This window comes from Phascolarctos cinereus, unplaced genomic scaffold (genome assembly GCF_003287225.1).
Source record: "Phascolarctos cinereus isolate Bilbo 61053 unplaced genomic scaffold, phaCin_HiC Scaffold_5;HRSCAF=322, whole genome shotgun sequence".
NCBI classification, from domain to species: Eukaryota; Metazoa; Chordata; class Mammalia; order Diprotodontia; family Phascolarctidae; genus Phascolarctos; species Phascolarctos cinereus.
In genome coordinates, this window is record NW_027555958.1 from 153,336,056 (window position 1) to 153,348,341 (window position 12,286).

The following is a 12,286-nucleotide window of genomic DNA, read 5'->3' on the forward strand; positions in this document are numbered from 1 at the left end:
TGCAAGAATCTAGCCCAGCTGAGTAAGAGAGTAACTCATCCATTGTGGGTTGCCTGTGCCACACTGAAAAGCCTGCTTGCTATCATCTTCTTTTTTCTTTTAGCTTAACTCCCTGAAGAATTCAATCTACACTAGGTCAGTAAGTTGGTCAATCAACAGGAATTTATTAAGCACTTATTATGTGCTAAACACTGTGCTAAGTGTTAGGGTTACAAAAAAGGACAATAATAGCCTATATCCAGCAAGAACATGCCTTCTAAAGGGATAGACAAGATGTCAATAACTCGAAACAAAGAAGATACACACAGAATAGATGAAGATAGGGCAAGGCACTAACCACCTTAGGTATGAGGGGACCACTAAAGGCCTGCAAAAGATGAACTGATTCTTGAAAGAACACAGGGGCCTCCTGTATTCCTCTTCTCTGACTCACTTCTAAACTCTTTGAATTCTGGTTTTTGACTCAGTGAAACTGCCCTCTCTAAAGTTACCGATTATCTCGTAATTGCCAAATGTGACAGGCTTTTTTCAATCCACATCCTTCTCGACCTCTTTGCATCCTTTGACATTGTTCATTTCTCTCTCCTCTCGGATACTCTCTCCTCCCCAGGTTTTCATGACATTTCTCTTGTCTTGTCCTTTCTGACCCCTCCTTCTCAGTCTCATTTGCTGGATCTTCACCCAAGTCAAGCCCACTAAACATTGTGTGTTTTTCAAGGCTCTATCCTGCACCCTTTTTTCTTATCCTTCTCTGTATTGTCTCATTTAGTGACCTCATTAGCTCTTATGGATTCAATTATTATCTCTATGTGGATCATCCCCAGATTTATGTATTCAGTCTTAGTCTCTGTCCTGAGCAATCTACAGTCATCTGTCTTCAACTGGATATCTTCTATTCAACGAGTCCAAAGCATAAATCATGATCTTCTCTGTCCCAACATTTCCCTCATTCCAAATTTCCAGGGCATCACCATCCTCCCTGTCATCAAGGTTTGCAACCTTGGTGTTGTGGCAGACTGGACTTCTCACTCTCACTCATCTCATATCTCCAATCTGTTGTCAAATCTCTTGTACCTCTCTCTTTCATCTGCCTGTCTCTGTCTCTCTGTTTTTCTGTCTGTCTGTCTGTCTTTCTCTCCAGAGAGCTGCCATTCCTAGCGCAGGCCCTCATCCCCTCTCTCCTGGACTTCAGTAGCCTTCTATCCCTGCATCAAGCCTCTCCCTTGTCCAATTCATCCTTTACTAAGCTACCAAAGTGCTTTTTGTGAATCATAGGTCTGACCATGGCATTCCCCCACTTAGTAAACTCCAGTGGCTTGCCATTACCCGAGGATAGAATATAGTCTTCTAGGATTTAAATTTGTTCACAAGCTGGCTGCTTTTTACATTTCTAGTCTTCTTATACTTTACTCCCCTCCATGTACCCTATGGTCCCGTTTACCGGCTTCTTGTATCCTTATTCTCCATCTCTGGACTCTCTGCCTTTGCACCTGCTTTTCCCCATGCTTGTAATACTCTGCCCCCTTCACTTCTGCCTCTTAGCTTCCTTTAAGACTTAGCTCAAATCCTGCCTTCTGCTGGATTTTGTCTCCTCTACCCAGCTATATATTCTGTATCCTGGGAAAGACCTGAGCTTAAAAAGGCCAATGTCTCCCACTGCACCCTGGGCCATCACCAGTCGTCCTGACTTCCATCTTGGCACTGGACTCTGATGATTCTGGAGGAGAAAGCGGGGCTGATGACTCTGCATGTCTCTGTCTCATTTAAATCCAATTGATTTGCAAGTCAAGAGCACCTTCCTGATGGCATTGGTCCTCTTTGAGAACAAAGAATGAACAACAACAACAATCTATTTTGTGTCTATCTTCTATCATACCTAATAATTTATATTTCGAAGCCCGTATTTGAATGTGAGCTCTTTGATCACAGACATAGTGCTTTTGTTTTTCTTTGTATATCCAGTGATAAGCATTTAAGAAATGTTTGGTGACTCATTGATTAACTGACAATTTTGTAAGGGAGAGGGCATATTCTTTTCTGGGTCTCTTTGTTCATATCTTTCTCTATCTGCTAGACTAGCTTTGAATGAAGGTCTGGTTTTGCAAACAGAGCACACTATGTAGGCTTTGGGTGAGAGAAATAGTGAGCTAGCGAAGTCTTGTGTTTAGTATAATACTATTACTACTACTACTAATAACTAGCATCTATGTAATGCTTACAAATGTTACCTCATTTTATCCTTATAACAACCTTAGGAGGTAGGTGCTGTTATCATTCCCGTTCTACAGATGAAGAAACTGAGGCAGACAGAGGTTAAATGACCTGTTCAGGATCACAAAACTGGTGAGTGTTGGAAATCATATTTAAACTCAGGTCTTTCTGGTTCCAAATTCATTTCTCTATCTGGTGTACCACTTAGCTGCCTAGGGATGTGGTAGCCCTTACTTGTGGCTTTGCCTTCAACTTGTTTGGCAAAATGGCTTCACAAATTGTTATCTCACTGTCCTCTTTGGCCAAATGTTGGTGATGCTACCTGCTATCTCCCTATCTCTTTGGGTTACTGTTTCAACTCATGCTTTTAAGAATGTCAAGGGAAACGTACAAAAATATTTATAGCAGCACTTTTTGTGGTGGCAAGGAATTGGAAATTGAGGGGATGCCCATCAATTGCGGAATGGCTGAACAAGTTGTGGTATGTGAATGTAATGGAATACTACTGTGCTGTCAGAAATGATGAGCAGGCAGACTTCAGAAAAACGTGGAAAGACTTATATGGACTGATGCTGAGTGGAGTGAGCAGAACCAGGAGGACTTTGTACACAGTAACAGCCATGTTATGTGATGACTAATACTGATAGACTTAGCTTTTCTCAGCAATGCAAGTACTTAAGACATCTCCAAAGGTCTATGGAAAATGCTATCCACATCCAGAGAATACAATGTAGTTGGTATGCAGTTTGAAGCATACTATTTACTCTTGTTTTTTGCTCTCCTTCTTTGTTTTGTTTCTTCTTTCTTGTGGTTCCTCCCATTTGTTCTAATTCTTCTTTACAACATGACTAATGTGAAAATATGTTTAATAGGAATGTATATGCAGAGCTTATATCAGATTACTCACTGTCTTGGAGAGGGAGGAAGAAAGGGAGGGGGAGAAAATTTAAAACTCAAAAGCTTATAGAAGTGGATGTTGAAAACTAAAATATATTAAGAAAAAAAATTCAACTTGCAAAGTCACTGTTCATGAGTCAGGGACTGCTGTTGGGTTGCCTATATCCATGCTGGTTGCTGCTGGTAACATCCTGAAATGTTACCTCAGACTAATGAACTCTGTGTGATAAATCTCAACAGATCACATCTGCAAAGAAAATGAGGAAGGACACAAATGGTTTAAGACCTATCTCATTCCAAATCCGGCAGAGATCTGGGTAGAATTAAAAAAAATTCTCTGCCTTTGGGACAGATTGACTCCATGAAACAATTTTAAAAAAAATTTCAGTGTTTGTGTCTTGACCATCTAAAGAAAATAAAAATATTTGAATTTTCTGATGAGATACCCTCAAGGCCTATTTTCTTCTCAACCAGCAAAGGCATTTATCAGAGGATCAACAAATCTTTAAGCAGAAAGGAACCTTGGAGATCATCATGTCCAACCCTCTCCTTTTATAAATGAGGAAACAGGATATTAATGAACCATGACAACTTATTTGTTATCCTTTGGAATGGCTCATGAGCCCAGGTGCATAAGTAAACACAACGGCATAAGTGGAATATAGATGCTGCTTAATGACAAAGAGTGAAAGAGGAGTAGGTCAAATTGCTCATCTTCCAACATAGTTCTTATTCCAATTTTAAATTAAATTCAATTTGCTTGGGGGAGGAGGGGAAAGGGAAGCAATGATTGCTCCCCTCCTTCCTCAATTACCCAAGTTTACCTACTTGAGCTAAGATCTCAAGTTCATCCTGCTTGTTTAAATTTATGTTTCTCTGATTATTAAGGATTTTGAATACTTGCTCATGTGGTGGTTGATAACTTGTGTTTCTTCTTTTGAGAATACTTGTTCATATCCTTTGATGACTCCTTTATTGGAAACTGGGTTTTATTCTTTGAAGTTTTCATCAATTCCTAATAGGTTTTGGCTGCTGGACTTTTATCAGAAATGTCTGGTACAAAGAATTTTTCTGGCCTCTTTGCTTCTTATTCTGGACAGTTTCCTGTCGTGTTTTTAAAAATGTACGTAATTCAATTGGTCTTTTTTTTTTGTTGTTACTCATAGAAATTTCTCCAAGTTATAGCTGGTTGAGTATTTCCTCAACTGTCCCTCCATAGTTATGCAAGCACAGGCCACTATTTACCTCTAGTCAAGTCAAGTCATCAAGCATTTATTAAGCATGAAATATATGCCAAACACTATGCTAGGTGCTTGGGATACAAAGAAAGGTGAAAAGAGAACACCTGCTCTCAAAGAGTTCACAGTCTAATGTGGGAAACAGCATGCAAATAGCTACATACAAATAAGATAGAGAGGACAAATTGGGGATGATCTTGGGGAAAGGCACATTAAGGGGATTAGGAAAAGCTTCTCACAGAAGGTGGGATTTTAACTGAGACTTGAAGGAAGTCAGGGGTAAAGTACTTAAAAATAATCATGTTTATGTTGATTATTGTTTTATGGATGGGACTGGGCATGCCTAGTTACTTATAGGTCAATAACTAAAACTCAAAAGCCTTTTAGAAAGTTAACTCACTCCCAAGCTCTATCACTGGGCAACAGATTCCTCATGTGTTTCTAATATTACCTTCCACATATTCTCAAGAAAGTTCAGGACTTATGTTTATTTCTTGACTTACTGAAAATGATTAAATTATGTCAAATGCATAATTAGTCCCAATTTCTATTTAGTTCCATGTCCATATACTCTAGCAATATCCCCAAGGAGTACTCTTGTGGGTGGTCAACAACATTTGTAAAAAAAATAGATGTTGTGTCTTGAGGAAATACCCAGTGAATTGAAATGAATGAAGTGGGCAATGGAGAAACTTGTCCCACTTTACAAAAGGAAAGCAAAAGAGAAGAAAAAGACCCTTTATAAGTATAAATTGATTTGACACAGAGGGAGCAATGGAGCCTAAATGATGTATAACTCAGCTTTCTCCTCCCGTACTCCCTTTTTTGGGTGCCGTACTCTGCCATACCATGCTATGGGACCAGATGTTTTCATATCTGAAAAAAATCTGAGAAATCACTTTGTCACCATAAAGTGCATTATAATTTTGAGCTTAATAAATGTTTATTGAATTGAATTGAATCATTATCAATAATAGGATTTACACAGAGATATCACTGGAGGAAGGGTACAGAGCTACCATGCTGGATATCCATGCTCTATGTAGTTGTATCTTTCATATGATCATCTACAGTGTACATACTTATGCACACACACTCCCATGTGCAAAGCCACTGCTTACCCTAAGCATCCACACCATCCTCTTTTTTAATTTCTTTTCCCATTGTCAGAAGTATAACAACTGGTCCTTCGGATCACCAATATCTTTATGAGCTCAGTGTTGGCCCACACTGCTGCATGATTGGGACAAAGAGACGATGTAACAGTCTGGTTTCTATGGCAACAGAGGAGGGGTAGTTAAAACCGAAATGTTGGGAACACCCATTCTGATAATTGGGACATAATTCTGGCTATTGCAACTACACAGACTCCTGAAGAAGCAAAAGTGGCTTTACCTTGCTACTCTGGCTGCCAAAAAACCTACCCTGCACGTTTTTCTTAGTTTAGCTGTTAGGAGGAAGGAAACATCTTACACACAGGCCTCATTTTCTGCATGTAAAATGTGTGTGTTCTTTAAAAGCCAGTGGTTGGCTGGTTTTCCGGACATGATGTGGTTGAAGCTGTCATCGTAATGGAAATTCATTGCTGTAGCTATGGTAAATCGAGTTTTCTGCCTGTGCTGAATGCATTAGTCTAATGAGATGTTTGCAGCTGGAGAGCTGAGCTGCAGGAGACGTACAGTGTCGCCACTAAGAGACAGGGAGAAGATGGCTTGCGCGATAGTCCATGTGCGTGTCCTGAAAGTCCTCTGTCCTCTGGGTCAACACTCTGGGTCCCGATAAAGAAACTGATCAGAGTTCTAAAATAAAGTAATAGGTAAGGGAAAGGCATAATTTTTTTGGCGGGTGGAGGGTAGTGGAGTGGGAATGCCTTTGGTGGAAGAACCTTTTTTTCTCTGTCATACTGTGAGTATTTGTATGTTAACTTCTTTAGTGGTTTCTGGATTGCATGCCTCCGCCTGTGGATGTATGAACGCACTGCCCATGTGAACGTGGCACCCAATTGAAACTTTGGTCCCAGAGCCTCCAAATGCAATGTTTGATTCCCCAAGAAGAACTCTGGGAGGGAAACTTAGCATAGCTCTGTGTTCTACAAGTTTGGGGAAAAGAGGTGTGTATGTATGTGTGTATATTGGAGCACCTCTCTTTAATTATGCATTGAATATGCATAAAGTCTTCATTCTTTTTCAAATGGAAATCCAAATTCAAGTGGCAAGTTGTCTTCTTCTACCTGGTGTTAAAAAAACAAAAGTCTCCTCTTTTGCAGCACATCCTGAACCAGAAGGATTTTACATCAACCTGATTTTTAAAACTGATAACGCAAGTGTTACGACTCCTTTGTTGATGGTTGTTTTGTTTTGCTTTGTTTTGAAGTTGAATTTGGTCATCAAGGTTTTGGATTGGAAATATCATTTGGCTTTCTCCAACTTACAAGATGCAGACAAAGACACCTAAATCGTGTCTAGTTGCTGCTTTTACTGCATTTTTGGGGAAAATCTCCCCAACAGGTTGATTATTGATCCATTATCCATTTTTTGAGTGAAAATGCAGATATGCTTCCTTAAGGGCTCATGAGTACAAACATACTAAGCAAAATGTATGTATTTATGTATATGTATATATGTATGTGTGTGTATGTGTATAAGATGGGCAGCCTGGATATATTTTTTCTAAACTTCACAAGGCATACATCTTCCTTCTCCATGCTGCAGAAAGAGACTGAGACAGAGAAACACACAGAAAGGGAGTGAGACAGAAAAAAAAGAGAGGCAGAGAAGGATTTATTGAAAGAGGATAAAGAATAACCTGTTTTGTAAGGATTTAATGAATAGTTGAAATGCTTAGGTAGAAGTTTTTTTTTTTCTTATTCAAATAAAGGAGAGATTTTTGCCCTATTTATGTTGTCTGTTGGGTTTGGGGAAAATGTTTGAAGAAGGTAGATAAAATTGACTTGTTTGTGGGAGGATGGGGGGTGTGTGTGTGTATGTGTGTGTGTGTGTGTGTGTGTGTGTGTGTGTGCATGTATCTGTGTCAATCTCGGGTATAACCCATACTGAGCTTCAAAGAAAAATGTTAGCAACCATAGTTTGAGTACTGTAGGGACTCTGAGATAAAAAGATATATAGGTAGGTAGAGAGCATTCATTCCTTTTTGCAAACCAGAGATTTAGTAGCCATTTAAATTTGGTTAGGCGTATAGTTTTTAAAATGTTTTGTGGAATAATTGAAACAAAAGAATAAAAAATAGTTTGAAAGGAATTAATGATGTGTCCAATGATGAGATTAAAACCCTAGAAGACCCAATATTTTGTGGGGATTCTGTTGGCTGGCTTAGCCAAACAACTAAGGGTGTATTTTACAACATGGGAAATGAAGGTGACTTAGGAACATAATGCTGATAAGATCCAGATCACAGAAAAACATTTATTAGGAATAGCCTGTTTTAAGGACCACTGGACAATTTCCAATTAATTATTTTTGGGGTATGCTTGTGACATATTTTTAAGAATAAAGATGTGGACTCATTTCTACGCCCCCCCCCCAAAAAAAATTTGGAATCATGGAATGCCTGTGAGTGTTGAAAGGTGGGAAGCTTTCCGAAGATTATGTGTCAGAGCTTCATTCTGAGCTGGTCTGATTGGCTTAGGAAGTTTACACAGACACACACAGACACACACAGACACACACACACACACACACACACACAAAGTTCATAAATGGTTGGTATGTGACAGTGTTCTCTCTGCTGGATGAAAGAAAGAAAGAAAGGCACAGAAAGAAAGAAATGCCCAGACACCTCTTGACAAAAGAGGTCAGCATTAATTTTTTACCATTTAATTGACTTTGAGTTTGGTGGGAATGAAGAGGATGAAAACACAAGAGTCAGTTTCACTTCTGGGTCCCAGCCTTCTCTAGGACTGAGACAGAAACCCATCAGGCAATAATAAAAGATCTATGTATTTTTCACTTTCTAAAAATGGCCTTAGATGTTAGGGTGTGAGTTGATCTGAGAACTATTTTTGTAATGGCATTTCTTGGTTAAGTCTTACCTCAACAGTCTGTTTTTCAGATGCAAGTATTGGATTTAAAGTACCTGATTCTCTCATGCACCACTTCCCCCAACCTATGTGCACACGTGCACGCACATGCACACACACACACACACACATGCACATGCACACACATGTATACACATACACCCCCCCCCCTTCTTTTCAAGAATAACTTCAGGAAAAGCATGGATAACTGAAAGTTTTTCCTTTTGGAAGAGGAGAAGAGCTAGTCCACTGTGCCCATATTTAATCTGGGCAGCTAAATACAGGTGTTCTTTGGAAATCTTTTTCAAATTTTACAGTACTGTGCATCCCCCTCCCCCAGGTCCATGTGTACACTTATAAGCCCCTATGACCCTCAAGATATATACTAGAAAATTCAATTTTGATGTGTCCCACTAACTTGGGGGTTAGAACTTCTTCCAAGAGACTCAGCCACTGAGATACCTTTCTGAGAAGGAGGTTTCAGCCAAAGGTTTTTTTCTCTACTCCCTTGGGCTTTGATACCATCTCCTTTACTTCCTAGGTCCATGCTGTGTTTATGGTTTGCACATTAATGCACACACAAAATGTCTATGGGCACTAACTCCATTTCAAACAGTGGCTTTTAGGTCTGTGGAAGGTTAATCACTTCTAGTTTAGCTCTGGGTCATGTTTCTTTTTTATTGTTTTTGGACTTTGGGGTAGCGTGTGTATGTGTGTGTGTGTGTGTGTGTGTGTGTGTTAATTTAATTATGAACTATCATTAGGTTTAGGCTTTCTGGAATGAAACTGTGAAAGTGACATAAGAGTTGTGAAAAGAGCACAGAATATTTCTGTTGGTGGCAAGTGTAAAATGCAGAAGTGGGATCCTTGTTTAATACTTTTCTATAGAATCTAGATTAAAAACCTGTGGATTCATTGAGGGATAACTTGAGGTATGAATATTTTTGTTGTCTTCAGTGAAGAAAGTGAGGACAGAAGACAGAGAAATAAAAACTTCCCCCAATAATAAATGGTACAGAGAATACATCTTGCTGGTACATGGAATCTTATACAGAAGTCACTGGTAGCCCAGAAAATTACTCTAAATTTTAATTAATGAGTCACAGAAGCCAAACTGCATACTTAAAAAATTACCCCTGTTTCAATGAGGTGATAATTAACTCTCTCCAGAATCAGCAGTCCTCCCGGACCCAAAGCAGTCTTCAGTGATGCTAAGTTTGCTGGCATGTGTCCAGTGCTGAATAATTGATTCTTTGGCAGTCATGTCTTGGATTTTCATTTAAATACTTGTGACATTTTCTAATGGGGCCAAAAGGCCAATGGGATCACCAGAGATCACTGACAATTCTGAGATCAGGATATAAGCTGGTGTTTGGGAAGGGTATTTGCCCCTCCCCTCACTTTTTCATCATCACTTTTCTCTTTCAAATCTTCCTCAAAAAGAGAGAGAAAGAAAAAAGTACATCCTAGCTTCACAATACCACTGGCAGCATTTATTTTTTAAAAATAGATTTTTATTTATTTTGTTAAGTATTTCCCAATTACATGTACTATTTTTTTAATTGTTAAAATTCATTGTTAAAATTTTTGAGTTCCAAATTCTCTCTCTACCTTCCATCCCCTGCCCCATTGAGAAGGCCATTTACAGCATTTTTTATAAATCTCAGTTGCCATCTTTATTGAAAACCTCACGTGTGCTGGGACTGCACATGTAGTAAGTTTGAACAGTCTGCCCAGGGGCCAGTCAGCTTTGAAGTGCTTTTCATCCATCTCTGTTTCAGCTCCAGCCAGGATCTGTTTATATTTCTGCAAACATGAGCCGGCAATTTGTCAGCAGCTGAGATTTAGATAGAACCTTGAGGTGCAGAAGAGGGAAGCAGGAGACATCTTTTTGGGTCCTGATGCTTATGGACCTTTTTGAACAGGTGCTTTTCAGAGCCAACTGTTTTGTGAATGATATCTTTCTGGTCCAAAGGAATAGACACACTCATTAGTCACTGCCCTGCCCAAGTCTGTCGTTGCTCATTCCATGGCTGGGCTTTGGGTCCTCATCCATGAGGGAAGCTAGGATTTGGCCAGTACAGAAAAAAGACAATTCAAGACCTCTTTCATCTCCAGCTCAGACTCCCCAAGCCTGAAATGTTTGGACTTTTGCTTCTCAGCAAGCAGACCTACTTCCAGATTAGGATTAGTCTTAGGACAAGATTTCCTGAAGATCTTACTAGGTGATATTGTCATGGGTAATAACATTATTACTTTTAGGAGAGGAAGAAAGGAGAGCAGGAAGTGGGATTTGTAGACATCCCTTAATAAATTGAGTCCTGGCAGTTGAGGAAAGTGCTTTAGTGTCAGTGAAGAGATGAGATAAAGCATTCACTTTCTGCTTGACAAGGACTTCTAGGCTACTCTTTTAGGACAAACTTAATATATTATCCAGGGATAGGAATCACCTCGTATAAAGCCTGAAATCCATTTCCATGAAGCTGTTGGACATTCTTAACTGGGCAAGACCATACTGATAACTTTAGACATATCATTTTACTTTAAAAATAGTTATGTTTTGCAAGGAGACTTCTGGTACAAACCAGGGAGTGGTGGTGTCTACTTAGCTGTTGCTGAGAGAAATAACTTTCTCTTTTTTTCCCTCCCTCCTCCCAGCCTTCTTTGGGAATTGGGAGGGCAGGAGGAGAAAATCTAGATATTTGGAACAAAATAGTTCAACAGGATTTCTTTTTAAATTTAGGAGACTTGGACGAAAGGTCTTCTTGGATAAAGAGAAACAATATGGTTCTCTGAGTTTGTTCATTCTCAGAAATGACCATGCCACAGTGAGTGTGCAGATTCTGCTTTATGTGAAGTAGGAGTATAGAATCATGTTTAGAGCTGGAATTGACCTTAGAGGTTTAGCCCTCTCATTTTACAGGAGGGAACTGAAGATAAAGTAGTGTACCCAGGTTATATAGGTAGTAAGCAGACAGCCGGGTTTTGAACTCAGATCCTCTGATTACAAATTCTCTTTTCATTATACTCCTGATCTTTCTACAGTGACTCTAGGGGAATGTTTTATACAAACTGTTTTTAGAGTTAAGTTGTTTCAGCTGTATCTGGCTCTTCATTACCTATATGGGGTTTTCTTGGCAAAGATACTGGAGTGGTTTGCCATTTCCTTCTCTAGCTCATGTTACAGATGGGGAAACTGAGACAAACAGGGTTAAGTGACTTACCCAGGTTCACACAGCTAGTAAGCATCTGAGGCCAGATTTGAACTCTGGAAGATGAGTCTTCCTGACTCTAGGCCTGGCACTCTATCCACTGCACCACTTAGCTTCTCATTGTTCTTAGAGTACCACTTCAGTAAATATCCTTTTTTAAAAGCCATTTAAGACTATCTAATTGGTTGGGCTTTGAGCTAAAGGTATTAACTACCCCTGACTCTTTAGAGTTACCCCTAAAATTTTGAGGGGAAGATGTAGCCAAGCCCTGAGGACTCAACTTGTCATTGAGAATGGAAGTGGGAGTTGGGATAATGATCCTCAGATCCTCATAACTTAAATGGTCTAACCTTGCTTTCTCTAGCTTTTCTATCAGGCAGCATGCGGACAACAAAAGTACTGTGGCATCTCAGCAGAGTTAATTGCCATTAAAAAAATGAATACGGTTGGGGCAAAAATGTACATTTCCTTTCATGCTTTTTAAAGATGATGATTTACTTTGTGAGTTTGGGAGCAGTGACTTGACCTTTGAAAGATGAGTGGTTAGTAGTAGAGTTTTATTCTAGATCTTCCTCTGTGCAAATTACTGGGACTAAAAGTCCAAAGTCTCTGGAATTGGAATCACTTTCACTTTGGGAGTGATTCTTAAAAACTAATCAACAAAAACTGATACAAAACAAAACAAAACAAAA

At 39.3% G+C, this 12,286-nt stretch overlaps 1 protein-coding gene across 5 annotated transcripts in view; it reads left to right on the forward strand.

Annotated features, from left to right (window-relative positions):
* The first annotated feature begins 5,724 nt into the window (after window positions 1-5,724).
* The window catches only part of SCML4 (Scm polycomb group protein like 4), a 260,071-nt gene continuing 253,509 nt past the window's right edge, over window positions 5,725-12,286 (forward strand). For all 5 annotated transcript variants that reach the window (XM_078155209.1, XM_078155210.1, XM_021008079.2 and 2 more), the window contains exon 1: window positions 5,725-6,162. The gene's annotated coding sequence lies outside the window, so the exon portion shown is untranslated. The remainder of the gene's footprint in view (window positions 6,163-12,286) is intronic.